At 27.7% G+C, this 14,558-nt stretch overlaps 1 protein-coding gene across 2 annotated transcripts in view; it reads right to left on the bottom strand.

The window, feature by feature from the left end:
- Positions 1–14,558, bottom strand: part of LOC122857548 (transmembrane protein 231-like) — a 103,978-nt gene that overhangs the window by 11,051 nt on the left and 78,369 nt on the right. For both annotated transcript variants that reach the window (XR_006374213.1, XR_006374214.1), the window contains exons 5-6: positions 12,670–12,938; positions 12,176–12,582 (exon numbers count right to left, since the gene is read on the bottom strand). The gene's annotated coding sequence lies outside the window, so the exon portion shown is untranslated. The remainder of the gene's footprint in view (positions 1–12,175; positions 12,583–12,669; positions 12,939–14,558) is intronic.

Genomic DNA, 14,558 nt, shown 5'->3' with positions numbered 1-14,558 from the left:
TTTGAGACAAATCATGTTTTTTTTTTGAAACAATATACGATCAACTCAAAAAAACATGTGACAAAGTTGAGGCTATTTTGTTTTTTAATTTGTGAAAAAATCTGTCAAAATAAAACGATATATACTTTCATTTAAAAGACAAGTCGTTGAATTCAAAGCAACAGACAATAAAGTTAAAGGAAGTTTGCTAAAATAAAATGACATTCCCCTCAATTCAAAACAATGTTGATTCTTATTTAGTTAAATATCGTAACAAAAAAAGAAATGGGTCAAGTATTTGAGATTGTCACTAATTGCAAGTATATTAATGAAGTTATGATACCAGAAAGTCTAAAAGGAAATATATTGTTGACGCATCTAATAAACTCTGAACTGCTGACAAAATTTTATATCTGACCTCACCTGGTTTTTTGCAAAAAAAAAATCAGTATTAAAAATATATATTTTACATCAGGTGGGGTCGAGTATGAAATTTTGTCAACAGATCGGAGTTAATTACATGCGTCAAAAATATATTTCTTTCTTCATTTTCTGGTATTAAACCTTAATTAATATATACTCACAATTAGTGACAATTTCGAATACCTGATGGTTTTTCGTGAAAGAAACTTTGTTTGACACATACTGCACAAAAAGTTTTTACTAACTTGACAGAAGAAATCTGGACTTAATATTAATTTGAAAATAACAAAAGAAAAAAAAATTGTAGTGAAGAAAATTGTATAAGAAAGAACGGATGCAATATTGCTATACCATTTTTCAAGATAAACGCAATGTTGTAAAATTGATTTTTGTTTTGATCTAAAAGCTTAATATCGATATATGAGATGGGTATGAATAAAACTTCGATATCATAACTGTTACGTACCGAGTTGATAATTTCAATAAAAAGGAAACACAGGTTGTCCTTCTTCACCGGTAAAGTCTGTATGCATTTCTATACAAAAAAATACTATTTAATTTTTGCCTATATAAAACATATGGACTTTACCAGTAAAACAGGACAACTTGTGTTTCCTTTTAAACTATAAAATAACAAAAGAAAAAAAAAAGATCTGTGTTATTGTACGCACAGGAAAGTGAAACTTCTTCAGTAATTCTAATAAATAGTAATTCCCGGGAAAAACGGTTTGTATACAACCATATACAATCATATACGACCATATATGATTGTATACAAACTCATACAGTTGTATATCGCCATTTTCTGTATACAAATTTATAAAGTTGTATACAGTTGTATAAATAATATATGAATACTATACACTGAGAGAAATTTTAACTAAAATTACAAACATTATAAGAAAAAATACAAAGCGAATAGTAAAACTGCGTTCCTCCGTTATTTGTAAGGATTATTCGTATATTGATAAATAATTTTTACAATAAAGATTATGTAAAAAAATTTGGCCATTGACTATATACAACACTAAGCCATAAAATTACATAATTTGTGTAATTTTATATTTTAAAAAATGACTAAATTCACGATACTCACAAGTAAATTCTAACAGACTGAGAATTTACCCACTACCAGTTTAAATTTACTATATTTTTATTATAAATTTTATTTAAAAGTTGGACATTTTTTGTGCTAAGTTCGGCAGTTTGTGCTAGATTCACGGAGAACGGCAATCAATTCCCGGCAACATTTTTTCTTTTCTCTTTACACGGTCAAAACTCGAAAACTAATTGATAAATAGAAAAAATTCATTCTTGATAAATTGTTCAGAAATAAATTACCAACAATAAACCTCGCTTAACCCCATACCTAGCTTCAACAGATCAGGCTGTAGAAATGCTTGAAATTACATGACAATTCAATCATTTGTTCAATCAGTCGGTCTTGTATTATTTCGCCTCACAACCAGAATTTTTACAAAGCGATATAGTAAAAAATATTTAAGTCTATGCTAACTTTTATATGTGTACATGATAAATTTTATTATATGTATTAGAATATTTATTAAATTGTTCAGTATTTTTTATTTGAACTTATAATATTTTTTATCGTTTCCTCAAAACATGTATGTGCTTTATTTTAATTAACTCATAACTCATTATCTAAGACATTAATCAAAAAAAGTAATTCTTTATAAATTGTTTAGAATTAAATTCTCAATAATTAACTCCACTCAACCCCATGTCTATCTGCAATATATAACGATGTACAGAGACTTGAAGTAACATAACAATTTTTTGACAGTGTGTGACATTTTACATAATTTTATTGTAGAATATCATCTCTCGCGGCCAATCCCAGAAATAAAACAAAAATTACAAAGCAGTATAGTAATTTCTATTCAACATGGGTTTTAATTTTTAGTTAAAATTTCTCTCAGTGTAGATCAAATTCAAGAATGGTTGTATACAAACATAGATAGTTGTATACAAACATAGATAGTTGTATACAAGTTTATATGCCGTGACTTTCAAAAATTTATTAATATCATAAAAAAAAAAAAATTTATAATTATTTAAACAATTTAATTTTTTTGTCTATATATTTGATGATTTATTTGACCGAAAAAATTACACCATATAAATACTTGACTTTACCGGGACTTGAACACGGTATCTTCTAGTTGAAACTCCAGAGCCTTACTTACCTAACCACGACAGCTGCAATCGAAAATTATGAAAATTTGTTCTACTTAAATATTCATTATAATCATAGCAATCCAAGGATCAACTAACACTCGGCCGATATATGAATTTCATTTGTTTCGTATACCCCGGAATGTATATTGTCATAATTTATGAAAAAAATTTTTTATCCCTGAAATTTTCGTTTCGTAAAAAAAATAAGTAGCTGTTATATATTATTAAACAAACACCCTTCCAATATTAAATACATAATAGCGGTTCTTAATATATTTTTATATACATGGAAAGAATGAGAAAAAATCAGTCTTAGTGACCCGAATAAAAATTAATGAATGGCAAGTCATAGGTTGGTCAGTCTTCAATGTGCTACTGAGTTGTAAAATTGTATATAATTTTAAAAATGTCCATATATGTTTGTATATATAACCATATATAATTGTATACAAGATAAATAAAGTAAGCTACCAAGTTGTATAGTTGTATATGATTTTATAAATTCATATATATAAACATATATAAATATATATACAGTTGTATATGTCCATATATATGTTTGTATATAACCATATATGATTGTATACAAGATTAATAAACTAAGCTACCAAGTTGTATGGTTGTATATGATTGTATATAGTTGTATATAGTTGTATATAGTTGTATATGGTCGTATATAGCTGTATATGGTTGTATATAGCTGTATATAGCTGTATATAGTTGTATATAGTTGTATATGGTTGTATATAGTTGTATATAGTTGTATATGGTTGTATATGGTTGTATATAGCTGTATATGGTTGTATATGGTTGTATATAGCTGTATATGGTTGTATATGGTTGTATATAGTTGTATATGGTTGTATATAGTTGTATATGGTTGTATATGGTTGTATACAAACAGTTTATACCTCATGAACAAGTTTATATAGTTTTATAAACTTATATACAAATTTATATGATTGTATAAACTTATATACAACTGTATATGGTTGTATACAAAGTCACTAAAATAATCAACTTTCCATATACATCTATATACGATTGTATATGTTTGTATATGTTTGTATATGATTGTATATGGTTGTATATGGTTGTATATGGTTGTATATGGTTGTATATGGTTGTATACAAACCGTTTTTCCCGGGAATTGAAAGATCTCTCGTTGCATTAATATATTTTTGACTAGTTGTCTTTTTCGCTCTCATTCCGAGTGAACTATTATGTTCATTCAGTCATTAACAAATATGATAGAAATTTTTAAATTTATTGATTAGTTATAATATTAAGGTTCTATGTAAATGAAATTCTAATTTAAAAACTTAACACAGAATATAATTTTATATAAATATTTATTTATTGAACCACTAGTCAGCTGAACACTTCTATTTCTATTTTATGTATACATTCATTCTGTTTTATGTATATATTCATGAAATACTGAGTTTTTTCAGTTGCTCTTTTATCTTCAGGATTTTTGTCGGGATGATATCTTTTAATATTTTCCCGATATATCAACTTTAGATGACTTTCAGCTTTCAATATTTTTGAATATTGAGTCAATTTCAGCCTCGTAATCTGACATGTTACAGCCTGAAAAATATAAATAAAATCAATACAAATTATAATGGAAATAAATTTAATTTTAATTTAGTAGCTATCTCTTCAATATTTGAATAAAAAAAAAAGACCTGGTAAGATTTGTTGGGTCATGTGGCCAGCGTTCCCTGTTGAAAATTGAAAATTTTCAATACTCCGGCTAGGGCCATTGTTATTTTTATTGCTTAGACATATTTTAACCGTTAATTAACGAAAACATTATTCATATTTAAAAGAAAGGCAATAGAGATTTTCAAAGCTTTTTTTGGAGCCTCATAAACATTTTATTTCAACTCTATGATGACATTTTTTGGTCCGTTTTTTTTATTTTTTTTTCGGCGAGCCATAACTTTTGTTATAATCAAGATAGGGAATTCGTATTAGGCTCAAATTATGCGCCTAAAAAAAATCTAGTGACGGCATTACGGTTTTTTTTTTCTCTCAATAACAGTTCAAAACTTAAGACTTTAAGACTAGGCTCGGTCTCGCATGCGTCGTCTCGCGAGACGCGAGACCGAGACCAAGACCGAGACCGAGATCTCCTTCAGTCAATAAAACGATACCGATACCGAGACCGAGAGTATCGACTGAAAGTCTCGCCGGTATCGCGAGACTTTGAAAATTTCAGATCGAATTTTTTTTTTTTTTTTTCTTTCTCGTAACGAATCGTATTGAAAAGAAGAGCTGTTATGCAGTACAATACTGCACAGTAAGACACTGCACAGTCGTAAGACATTGACGCTACAGTCACAACGAGATATCTACAAGCCTTATGTACCTATGAAAATTGTAAAGTTACGCCAATTATATTTTCCTAAACTGATATTTTTTGTATCTGATATTTTAAAAGCAGTATTTTACTTCGTGGAAAGGGAAAAATACATATCAATGAAGAGAAAAAAAAGAAAAAAATCTATTATTTGTTTATGAAATTTCTAAAGTCTTTTGTCCAACTACTTCATTGATTTTTAAAATTTAAAGTTTCAACTTCGAACATTCTTTCTTTTTATATTTTTTCGGAAATATTATTTTAGAAATTCTAAAAATTATTAAATTATGTTATAATTTTGTATGATTTAATTTATCAATTTTATTGATATAAAATATTAATTAAAATAATTTAATATTTATTTTAAAATATTGAATAATATAATATTAATTGTTTTTATTTCATATGAATTTTTAATAAAATATTTATATATTATTCAATCATTTAATTCAATTTAAATGATTGAATAATATATAAATAAACCAATTGGTTTCTATTCTTTTATATTTTACTTAACGAAAAAATATTAGTATAAAAGCGAGACCCGGCGATACTTGCGAGACGAGACCGAGACCTGGTGCGAACGAGCGAGACCGATACCGAGACTCGCTGAATCTCGTCTCGTCTTGTACCGCATGAAGCCCTAACAGTTTTCGAGCAAAAAAATTAAATATCCGAATTTTTTGTCAAATTTTGAAGTTATTTTTTTTTTTTTTCTCAAAAACTATTATAGATAGGGGAAAAAACCCATTAAGCGGGCGAAAGAGTTTTTTGAGACGAATAATATGAGCCTTATACGAAGTCTCTCTTTTGATTTCGCGTTGAGTTATTCATTGCGCCGTTTTTAAGTTTTTTTTCGGCGAGCCATAACTTTTGTTATAATCAAGATAGGAAGTTCGTATTAGGCTCAAATTATGTGCCTCAAAAAAATCTTGTAACGGCATTAAGGGTTTTTTTCTCTCTCAATAACAGTTTTCGAGAAAAAAAATTAAATATCAGAATTTTTTTTTTTAATTTTATAGTTTTTTTCTTTTTTTCTCAAAAACTATTATAAACGGAAAGAAATTTTGCAAAGCGGGCGATAGAGTTTTTTGAGACACAAAAATTAAACCTAATACGAAGTCTCTACTATGAATTTGCGTCGAGTTATATATTGCGCCGTTTTTATAACTTGTAGAATTTTCACATGAAAACGTATGTACTATTTTAAGTTACATAAATAATAATTTAAGAATGATGAAATATAAAACAGAAAAGATTCACGATTAAAAAACCTTTGGTGATAAATACTCTCTGATGGAAAGTTTAGACACCACAAATTTTTAAGTATAAGAAAAAAAAATTTTTTCAAAATTTACATTTTAGTTTTTTAATCAAAAACTATTATCAATAGAGCAAAAAACCTATAACGCGGGCGATAGAGTTTTTTAATGCGCTTCTTTTGAGCCCGGTACGAAGTCTCTCGGTTAGTTAGTTCGTAAGTTATGAGCGTTTTTTTCTTTTCGCCGATGAATTCAAGACTGCGGCTGAGCCTATGGCTCCTAGCCTCCGTAAAAAAAAAAAAAAAACAAAACGAACTATTTGATGTTAAAAAAATTTAATGTCAAATAATGATCGATTTTTTTAACATCTTTTTTATGAGCGAATTAACCACAAACACATGATGGTGCTTCATCGCCGCCACCACCACCATGTATTTGTTCTATTATGATTGCTGCTGTTTAAATATGATCAATATTGTTATTGTTATTTTGATTTCCACTCGGTACATCATTTATTAAATTATTATTTACTCCTGTTGTTGTTGTTTCATTGAATGATTCAATATTTAATCATCTGTTCCATTTTTTCGTTCTTAACAAATTCATTCAAGATCTTAAATTTATTTCGATCATGGCAAGCACAAGCACTTGAATAACCACTATCTTGTGCATTATTTGATTATTGAACAGATTTATTTCAAATACTCATTATTTGATTTAAAATATTATTACAACTACCAGTACAAGTCTCATGAAAATTACGAACATTGGTATAGCAAACGGCTATTTTAAATTTTACTGATTTAGGATTACCAGTACATTTATCAGATGTTTTTGATAATATTTCAGTGTCATTAATTGTCTCTTGAAATCCTATACAATCTAAATTACCATCTTTGCTATCTTTACGTTCACGTGGTACCACATTTTATTCACATATTATTTATTGTTGTTTGGTATTGTGATTATGATGTTGCTGTCGTATTATGTCAAGCACTTGAATAACCACTATCTTGGGTTTTATTTGTTTATTTGACAAATTCATTTTCAATACTCATTATTTGATTAAAAATATTATTACAACCACCAGTACAAGTCTCATGAAAATTACCAGACATTGGTATAAGATCTAGTCGTATTTTAAATTTTACTGATTTGGGATTACCAGTACATTTATTACATGTTTCTAATAATATTTCAATGTCATTAATTGTCTCTTGAAATCCTATACAATCTAAAATACGATCTTTACGTTCACGTAGTACCAAATTTTATCCACATATTATTTATTGTTGTTTGGTATTGTGATTATGATGTTGCTGTTACTATCTTGTGTATTAATTGTTTATTTAACAGATTTATTTTAGATACTTATTATTTGTTTAAAAATATTATTATAACCACCATTACAAGTCTTATCAAAATTATCAGACATTGGTATAGCACCTCGTCGTATTTTAATTTTTACTGATTTAGGATTACCAGTACATTTGTCACATTTTTCTGGTAATATTTCAATGTCATTAATTGTTTCTTGAAATTCTATACAATCTAAAATACCATCTTAACTATCTTTACGTTCACGTGGTACCACATTTCATCCACATATTATTTATTGTTGTTTGGTATTGTGATTATGATGTTGCTGTCGTATTATGTCAAGCACTTGAATAACTATTATCCTGTGTATTATTTGTTTATTTAACAGATTAATTTTAAATACTCATTATTTGATCAAAAATAACATAATAAATTATATATTGTATATAATAAAAGTTTTAACCTTAATATTCACCTTTGTCTCTTGAATCTTTCATGAAACTAAAATTTTAAACAAGTTTTTTTGTATCGTTGTCAAGGGAATAAATAAATAAAACAAGATGAAAAATAATTTAAAATTACTTACCTTCATACCGTTACTTTCGTTGCATCCATCTTTTGTTTTTTTTTTTTTACTGCCCATTCTAAAGAAGTTTCACTTCAAAAAGTTTGTGTCGGACCTTGAAAATCTTACACATATATTACGAGCTGAAGTAGAACGATTTCTCGTTTAAAAACATTTCAATAGATCATTTAACTATAGAAAATTCAACACTTGACTCGTTTTATATAATATATGAAGATTTTAAAAAATGGTTTGGATATGATCGTGAGAAAGGAACACGAGCATACTGGGAGCTTTATTATCAAACAATTATCTATTTAGATGACTTTGCTACTGCACTGAGAAAAAAAACTTCTAAAATACAGAAATTTCGTTCTTGCAAAAAAAGTTCTTGGATTATGGAAAAAATTCCTTATATTAAATAAAAAACTTTGTAATTCGAGAACGAAAAATTTCTTGAATTATGGAAATATTGTCTTGAATTATAACAAATACGTCTTGAATTATAAAAAAAAATTCTTAAATAATAACAAATTTTCTTGAATCATGGCAAAATGTTCTAATTTTTAGAAGTAAGGTTCTTGGATTATAACCAAATAGGTCTTCAATTATAACAAAATGTACGCGATTTTAGAAGTAAGCTTCTTGGTTTATGACGTATTTGTTATAATCCACGAAAAATATTGAACAAATCAAGAAAAAAAATTTTTTTACATAAATAAATATAAGAGAAAAAAAAAATTATGTTAACAATCATTTTCTTGATTGTTCTTTATTACTATTCGAACTTTGTTGGTTGAATTTTTTTTGTTTTGTATCAGAAAATTTTACGTGAGAAGTGACTTGAACTCCTGATGAAAAATAATTTAAAATTACTTACCTTCATACCGTTACTTTCGTTGCATCCATCTTTTGTTTTTTTTTTTTTACTGCCCATTCTAAAGAAGTTTCACTTCAAAAAAATGTTTGAACAAAAATTTAATAATAGAATTATTATTATTTGAATAATAAAAATTGATCAACCAAGTATTCAACATTATTTAAAAGAATCTTCTTATTTTGTTATTCCCTACACGGAGAGAAATATCTTACAAAAATTGTTAAAAAACTACTTAAAAATTGTTGAAAAAAACCACAAAAAAGTGGCAAGATGTAAGTACAATAAAATATGATGTGGTCAATATCGAAGTTTGTTTAATCGACCCACAATTTTTGTGGTTCCCGGGACACAAAAATTACGGGTCTGTACAACAAAATTTATTCGGCACTTATTAAAATCTATAAAACTCGAGGGGGGGGGGGTGATTACACTTGTGTAATCTGGTATACATCGGGAGAAGGATCTTCAATAACCTCTTGTAATCGTACAGAAATGATTACGGAAAAATCATGTAATCGATGTAATCTAAAGTACTCTTGTAATCTTTTATAATCATCAATAATCTTTGAAAATTTTATGTAATCACCAGTAATCTTACGTCGTATATCTGTAATCTGCGAAAATTTGCTTGTAATCTTGATATGATTACAGGAAATCTCAGTAATCTTCCCTTCTCTGTTTTCAGATCGCGCATGCGCGTGTATACATGCACATGTATAGTATACTAATTTTTTTTTCTTTATTCGTTTTTCATTAATTTTTTTTTTCTTCTTTGAATTTTAAGTGTAATCATAAAAGATTACAGGGAATCTCTGTGATTACCAAAAAAAAAAGTAATCTTGTGTAATCATTAGGAATATTGCATGATTACAGGTAATCTGTAATCTGGTGTAATCTTCAATAGTCTTCAAAAATCTCGTGTAATCTTTTTAAAATCTTTGAATTTTAAGTGTAATTATAAAAAATTACTGGAATTCTTTGTGATTACAAAAAAGTAATCTTATGTAATCATTGGAAGGATTACATCATTACCGGTAATCTGTAATCTGGTGTACACTAAATTTTGGAGTGACTTTCCCTCGATAAAACTTTATAAAAAAATTCTCAAAATTTACAAGTTTTGTTCTTTCTCAAATGAAAATTCTGATAAAGTAAACAAAATTTGTTCTTTTTTTGGATAAAAATTGTTAAACAGTGCAAATAAAATTGATTTGATTTTTCAATGAAATTTATTGTACACTAACAATTAAATTTATTCAATTTTTAATAAAAATTCTTACAAAATGAATAAAATTTGTCTTCCACCTCAATAAAAATTAATGAACCTTTTAAATAAAAAAAATAATAATAATCAATTAATAATTAATGCAATTTATATATGGCAAGTCTTTTTTTTATTATTATTACAAATGAACATTTTAGATTTTCTAGAATCTTATTTCAACTTACTTCTACTTAAATTACGCATTTACCAACAGTTCTTCATTATAAACCTATACCCTCCAAATACACGTACAATGTAACTGATATTACAATTATATAAATCATTTTGTGTCAGAATTTTCCATTGATAACGATAATTTTATAATTTATAAGCTTAAGTATGTAAAAAACATCTGGTAAAAATTTAACGATTAATATGAAATTATTATTCTTTCCAAGAATAATATGATTGACTTCAAAGAATACTGGTCCTTCTTCTGATGCAGTGATAACAACGCATTGTTCTTTAATTAGCATACCATCCCAAGTTAACTCTTCAACTTTTGATATTAATCCAGTAATTGGATCACTTAATGGATACAAATATTCTCTAATTTTCGAGCAACAACTAAATTCATCTATGAGAAATGTCTTTACTAAATTATCACGCTCTCACTTTCATCAACTAAACGTTTTTATAGACTTAGGAATTCTTTTCAACATAAAAACGGTTACCTGCCCACGAGTGACTATGTCCAGCGGCTTGATATTTTTTTTACAGATGTACTTCAAAGTTATAAAACTTACTACGCCCTCGCTTTCATCAATCTAACTTTTCTGAAGACTGAGGAATTCTTTTTTGATCTCAAATTCATAAAATTTCTAAAAGGTTCGATTGGTTTAATAAGAGGCCCAATAATTTATGTGACTCTGAAATACACCAATGAAAAAAACGCACTTGAGCTGCCTACAACAATATTGCAAAACCCGGGGCCCCACAAACACCGTATGGAGCGCTGGTCTCTGAAAATTCGGCCGCTAACGTGACTGTCAACTTCAGCCCCGTCATTTTACAATATTCATTCATAGTTTAATTGAAGTTGATGCTATATTGCAATCGTCTTACATATATGCAATCTACTGATAGCGACAGCTGGGGTTTTTGTACCATCACGATGTTTTGCCTCGAATCTCATCATAGATATTCTTGATAAAGATCCACTTAGAAACAATACTTTGGGATAATGCATGATGTTTCGGTTTCATACTATTAGGAAAAAAATTATTATGAAGCGTTAAATAGTCGGTTATTATTTCACTCAATGTTAAATGTGTGTCACAATCAAGATAATAGCTTGTAAAAATATCAATTATATCTTTTAACAATAAAAATATTTCCCAGACTTTATCATTTTTATTTATATAATGACCAATAATTAAACTAAAATGTCGAATCAAAGACAACATTTCTGAAGGAGCCATAATAATTGATTTTTTTCCGAAAAAAATGATAAAATACGTATCAGTCTAATTATAGTATTAATTGGGTCGATGATTTTCATTTAAAAGTGTTATTGTATGTTCAACTTGGCCCAGCAACTCTAATGCTTGTCTACTACATTTACTTCCGATTGGTGAAATTATTTCATAAAGCCCCTTTTGAATAAAATTCCATAGATTATCTGCTTTTTCTGGAAATTAACATTGCAACGAGAAAAATAACTTAAATGTTAAATCAATTGCGTGAAGAACAGAATTGACAACATAAAGCTTAAATTTACTGTCTCGTTAACATATACATAAACCAATTGAATATTATTTATTGGCCCTACTATAACACTGGGATGGGTTGAAAAGTTAAATTACAATTTGAAAGTATGACGATTAATAGCTGCCTGAATATCTGCAGCAGTCCCTACGTAAATCATAAAAAAAGCTCGTCGTTTAACTTTAAAAAGTTTATTGTTTTTTTCACCTTTTTTAAGTCTCAATGATGGTGCTTGAACGATATATGGTAGTAAGTAAAAAATTACAGCGTCCTGATTGTGCTGAAGTAGTGTAGGCAATGCGCGTATCAGACCGTTGTCAGCTTGAGTAATATCTTTACAACTATTTAAATAATTTATTAAAACAAGACGTACGATTTCCCATCTATCAAATAATTTATCAGCAGCATCAGGATAAATTTTGTTAAAATCTGGTGACAGTAATTCCGCACCAATTGCTACTTTCAAGCAAGGAAAATCTGTGTAATACTAGTGCAATTGATAATTGCCACTTTTTAATTTTTGTTGTCTAATGCCAAAAGATCCCACTTTATTTTCACTTGATCATCTGGATCTATATGATTAGACAACCAGTCTACAGCTGTTTGTTCTTCTTCTGTGATGTAAAAAAAAAATTTATGTAAATAAACATTAATAATAAAAAATCAATGTACAAAATTTTGGCTGTAAATAATTAAATTACCATTAGCGTCTCTCACAACAGGAGCTTCGATTTGCCGCCAAGGATCAGTTGTTAAATGCTTTCCTTCTAATTGTCCTTGAGTATATAAGAGATGATTAACGAAAGACCCAATAGCTTTTATTTTGTGTACTCGTCTAACTATTTGTCCATCTGACATTAATTCTTGTACTTTATGAGAGCGATATGGAGTATATAATGCTGTCTTTGATGTGCCAGGGAAAAGAACAACTATTTCATCGGACCACGTATTGAACTGTTTTTTTGAAATACTGGAAAAAATTGTTAATTAATCATGATCTACTTTTTATTTAAGGCAGTATGTAAATTCCAAGGTAGTATAATTCTTTGGGTTCAAAGAGGCACTCTTGTAACCATAGCTTAAAAAAATAGAAAGTGCCCTCTAATGTCTAAAATTTCTATACTTTACTGACGCGTTTTTAGAAGTATGAGTGAGGGCGCCTCGTATTTACACACACTAATACTACTTCAGCAGATTTTCAATGCTTCGCCTGGTACTTTTTGACTGTTTTTGACCCTAAATTTTCGTCTTAAATAATTAATAACTTTTAAAATTCGTGGTAGAAATCGATGATTTTTTTAAAATTATTTTTGTTATTAAAAGAAGTATAAGCTGTAGTAAAATAAAAGTTTTCGGTGAAAGCGTTTTTTCAATAAAAGTGAGAACGTGCCGATACTTCCTATGCTTGTGTGTTAAAGTGTTAAATTGTTGTCAATTTTGACCCTAATTATCTCGGTCAAATCGTGGTAGAAAATTACAAAAAAAATTTGATAAAATAGATCTTTATTTCACTTAAAAAATGAGCCTTCTTTGATCAAAATCTGTGAGAGGGAATTTTTTTTCAATATTTTGACATACTGCCTTAAATGGAAAAAAAATGACAGAGAAAAGAAAATCATGTGGTACAAAAATAAACATCTAGCATGCTTTAATAAATTTAATGCTGTGAAAATGAAAATATATTTTTAATAAATATAAAGATAAATAATAATAAATCTATATGCATCTAAAAAAAAACAAAAAAAAAAACATTCTGAATTGCATACATCCACCAACAATTTTATTAATGAAAAAAAAATGTGAAATTAATTTGAAAAAAAGTTTTTGAAATTTAATAAAAAAAAATAATACCATAATTGACACTGAAAAAGAAAAATGGGAATTACTGTTGTTGAATAAAGAATGACGGTTAATTTTGAAAAAAAAGTTATGTCATGAATAAGCATCCAATAAATTGAAATAATAATTTACTTACCAATCTCCTATTTTAAAAAGAAGAAAGGTAACGGCGGTTCTTTCTTCTGTGATTGGTTGTTTTGTTTCCCTAGATTGATATTCTTTTTTTTCTCTCTCTCTTCATTTTAATTAATAAAATAAATTTATTATTCTGTTTCTTCGTCTGTTTTTTCTAATTTTTTTTTTTTTGTTAATTTTATAATATTGTGGTTGGCAATGGTTGCTGTGGGGTCAAACATTCTATCTCTGTTTTTTTGATAATAAAATAAAGTTATCCTGTTTTTTCGTCTTTTTTTCAGGTGCGTAAACTAACCATGTATAAGTTCTAGAAAAATTTTCTAGGATACTTTATAGAAGCGTCCTAATTTGCACTATTTTGTACGGTAAATGTTTTAATTTTTATCACAAAATTGAAGGGTGGAGAGCGGGTTAAAAATCTTTTTTTTTTTTTTGATGAATTAGGGGGGGGGGGGAAATAATTACTACAAACGCAATTAATATATTATTTAAAAATATTTATTTTTGGAAGCAGTATAGAAACATTTTGGAGTAAATATTTTTTCTTTGTTGTTATTCTTGAGGTACAAATTTCGGGCTTGGTGGTACAAATTAGTAGGAATTACTTTGTGTTTGT

This window comes from Aphidius gifuensis, linkage group LG5 (genome assembly GCF_014905175.1).
Source record: "Aphidius gifuensis isolate YNYX2018 linkage group LG5, ASM1490517v1, whole genome shotgun sequence".
Lineage (NCBI taxonomy): Eukaryota > Metazoa > Arthropoda > Insecta > Hymenoptera > Braconidae > Aphidius > Aphidius gifuensis.
Note: the sequence above shows the minus strand (reverse complement) of the source record. Positions and strands in the feature narration are given on the sequence as shown.